General features: G+C 35.1%; 1 pseudogene; it reads right to left on the bottom strand.

Annotated features, from left to right (window-relative positions):
- Window positions 1–336: 336 nt before the first annotated feature.
- LOC149552489 (mitochondrial metalloendopeptidase OMA1 pseudogene) lies at window positions 337–1,167 on the bottom strand (annotated as a pseudogene).
- Between the last annotated feature and the right edge of the window lie 3,176 nt (window positions 1,168–4,343).

The raw sequence follows: 4,343 nt of genomic DNA, 5'->3' as shown, positions 1-4,343 counted from the left end.
TTTCTATTACTGTGCTTGCTGATTGGAGGTATGGTGCCGTTATGAAATTATGTTGTTGCTCTTTTCCTTTCTCTCATTTTGATATCTGAATAGTTCTAGTTGCTATGAATAAGCTTTTTAGCTTCAATGCTGCATATATCATAAAGAAATAATTTTTAGCCACTCTTATAAGAAACCCAAATGGGGTTTGCTGCTTGTCGCCATGGAGCATAGAAGATATTTGAAAATGTTTGTCATTTTAGTTTTATTACTTGTGGGTTCTTTAATTTTTTGGCTGCCCTGGGTTTCACTAGAACTTTTGATTTTTATATGCATATTATTCGCTATACCTACTCTCTATTTGATGGTGCCATGATATTGTATGCACATAACAAGAGTTTCTCTTGTGACTGCATTTTTCTTTCCAGATGGATGAGTAGACAAATAATTTTAAATCATTGAATCGCCACCACCTAATTGTCTAAGTTTAAAATAAATAGTAGGAGCTATGCATGGATCATGTCTAGTTGATGCCATTAAAAGTAACCTGATATAGTTAGCTTCCATTTCCATCCTTCTTGAAAAGGGAAACCTCAAGAGTAGGGTTGACATCATATTCACAACATCTGGCATCCCAATAAACTATAGAAAAATCAATTGTATGATTGTAAACTACAAATTATTTGTCAATCCTTCAGCTACATGCCTAGCCACACAGTGTCCAACCTCATGCGAGATGATTGTTGCTATCTCTACATCAGATGGAAATGCTTTTAGCAAACCCGTGAAAACCATTATCTTCCCACTTGAGAGGAAAAATGCATTCACCATCTTATCATCTAGAGCTAAAACTTCCTAATTTAATCCATCCAAGTGATGGGTGGACACTTTTTCACCACTTCTTTTTCTAGAATTGTGACTCTCCTTGACCAATTGATCATCTAGTGCTTCATCTTTGCCATGCCACAACTTTAGGGAATAGGATTTCTCATCAGTTATGCTATAGGGATCCTGACTGCAAGGAGAATCACTATCAGTTCTTGTATTTCCATACTATACATCACTCCAACTTTACTCATGTCATATTCCCCTTTACAATGCTTGTATTATATCCTTGGAAATTTATCTTACTCTCACACTTTCTGGATGAATGGTAGGAAGAATCTTTGGCTTCATCAATTGGTGCATCATAATCATAGTTTGCTGTGATAAAGGCCCTCTTGATCTTCAAAAATTTGTGCCTCCATGATACATATAATAGTTTACAAATGTACCATTCTTTGCATAGAATCTTGGAGTGGCATATGCAATGCCCTCTACTAGTCTGTGATGCCTTGCCCATCCAAACACCTAAAACCCTTCTTTGATTTAAAGTCTCAATTTTTCTTCTAATTTGAAGCTATAATTACATCACCAGGCCACATATTAGAGGGATTTGTTTGTTTAAAACTTCAATGCTGTATGTATATTTGTTACATCATCATATATGTATATTTGGCATTTGTTTTGTTTATCCTCTAGAGTGGACAGTGAAGTGCAATCAGCCATAACATCCTTAATAAACTGTGATTGTCTCTCTATATTCACAAACTATGATTCAAATTGATCCATTGTTGGGCTCCACCCATGTTTCCTTTCTGAAAAAGAAGCTTGTATCTCTACTATAACAACAATTTTCTTGTATTTAAATTAACAAAACCTTGCACATTTTAAGTTTGGCAGAGTTGCAAGCAAGGTATGTGTTAATCTGCTGAAATCTCCTAGGATCACCAATGACAACCTCTAGAACTCTTTTAGATACAAACATAGCTAGCTCAATACCTTTTTTTTGCTATGCTATTTGAGGATAGTCCTTCTGTGTAGCATCCAAATTTGTATCGATGAGCATCTGAAACATACCTTGTAGGTGTTGAGTCATATGATATTGTAGTTATTGATACATGGTTGGCTAAATCTGAACCTCTCTCATAGATGACCAATTCTCTTCATGGTCAATATCAAAGATGTTTTCTCTTATTGCTTTCTTTGTTTCTTTTGAATGCATTGTGAGTTTCAGTAGTGATAATGATGATTGTTTCATAAGATTCAAGCACGAGCTTGTGACACTCATAAAACTACCCTTTCTGTGATCTACATTTAATTTTGATTATAATGAAATGTTTCATACCAAAGTTAATATACCCCTTTAACATTATATTTTTTCCGTTGCTATTTTTTTGTATGTATTCAAAATAAGAGAAATATGACATGTGTGAGTGTTGAATTGTAGTTAACCAATCATTGCTTAGATCACAAAGATCTAACCCCACCTCTTTCTCTTGCAGGGGAATGAAGAGCTAGGAGCCTATCAGATCAAGAGCTAGAACAGGGGTGACAAGGTGATAATAGAGAAACACCTAACCAGTCAAAGTCCTAAAAGGCCATGATTGGTTATCTATGACTTTCTCCCATATGTTTTATTTCTCTTGTTCTTAGTACATATGAAAGATAGTAGTACTCATGATTCGTGTGAGATATGTCATTTTGAGTACCTTCATATTCATTTCATACATTGTAAATATGAAAATTGTTATGAAAATTATACATATCAGTGATGATTTATACAATGAACATTATGTCTCTTTTGCTCATGATTTTTTTATGATTGCAAAATGATGAAATATAAATAAATAGAAAGTGAATGTGTTCCTTCTACAATGTTACTTGGAGTAAAATTTTCAGCATGTGTAAAATTTTGGTAACATTTTTTGGTGACTTCTGCTATTTGTTTTCTTACTTGACACGTGACCAGTTTGTTCTTATTCATTGGGCATAGAGTCTGAATTATGCATTCCTAGCACCTAGACATAACAAAAGTGACTTATAAAGTTGTTGGTTCAGTTTTGAATGCATGCACGTGAGTTTAGTAAGACTTGAAACTCTTATTAGATTGATAGGTATGTAGGGTCAGAACTGAAGTATCAACTTTAGAAGTCAAAACCATCATAGTTGACCATTTTTGTTGATGTGTGGATGAATGTATGGGCTTGAACGGATGCATGTATGCAGTGGATGCATGGATATGCATATATGTATGGCTAGTAGCCAGACATATGTATTTGCACTGATAAGTATGTGTGTATGTATGTGTGAGCTGGATATGTGTATGTGTTTAATCACATACATTTATGCATGCATGAATGAAATGAGTGGAAATGACTACTTAACAACATAAACCAGGAACTTGACTAACCTAGACTATGACACAAAACAAGAAACTAACTTAGAACAAAAAACAAAACAAAACTAAAATGCAGACACACTTATTAAAAAAAAGGAAACTAACCTAGTATGTACAAGTAGGATTGGAATTCATACCTCAAAACAAGGTTTGAGGTGGATCCGATTCATAGGGATCGGTAGTACATCTCCTTCCATGGTGGCCAGCTGGTAAGCATTATGCTATTTACACTCAACAATCTGAAAAGGCCCAACCCACATATGATCGAATTTATTGTGCTGGCTTGGCCTACTCTTGAGAACATCCCACTTAAGCACCATGTCACCAATGTAGAATTCTCTAGATCGAGCTTTTCTATCAAAGCTCTTCTTTATCTACATTTGCTAATATTCCATGGCTTGCATGGCATTTTTTATGCTTTCCTCCAACTTCATCAACTAGGCACACCATACTAGAATAGGATCACCTTCCTCAAACAGAACCAACTGTGTAGCAAGATCAAGAGTTGGTAATTTTGTTTCAATTGACAATCTAGCTTCTTTCCTGTAGACAAGCCGATAAGATGAGTTTCCAATAACTTGCTTTGGGGTAATTCTATCAACCCATTAGGAAACCTTTAATTTTGAATGCCAATCTCTCTGATTCTCTTGCAAAGTGCTCTTAATGATTCTTATCAAATTCTTGTTGGAAGATTATGCTAATCTATTACCTTGTGGGTAATAGTTAGAACTTGTGCTAAGATATATACCATGTTTGAATGCCCAGTCAGTCACTTTCATTCTAATAAAAGCAAGTGCTTTATTAGAGATAATTGAATCAGGCACTCCAAACCTATTCACAATGTCATCATAAAAATTGAGGACTGCTATTTCATTTGCATCCTTTAATGCTGTTACCTCAGTCCAGCGCGTGAAATAATCAATGGCTGTGATTATCCACTTGTGACTCACACTTGATGGAGGGTTAATGGGCCCTATAAAATCAACACCCCATTTTTGAAAGGGCTGTTTTGTCTTAATTGGCTGCAAAGGCAAAGTTGGCAACATCTCCTTAAACATAACACATTTAGTACATTTCCTAACATATGCATGACTGTGCTTAAACATATTAGGCCAATAATAGCCAACTCGAAGAATCTTGTATG

This window comes from Cupressus sempervirens, chromosome 6 (genome assembly GCF_028749045.1).
Source record: "Cupressus sempervirens isolate cs-2001-9-10 chromosome 6, ASM2874904v1, whole genome shotgun sequence".
In the NCBI taxonomy this organism is placed as follows: Eukaryota; Viridiplantae; Streptophyta; class Pinopsida; order Cupressales; family Cupressaceae; genus Cupressus; species Cupressus sempervirens.
Note: the sequence above shows the minus strand (reverse complement) of the source record. Positions and strands in the feature narration are given on the sequence as shown.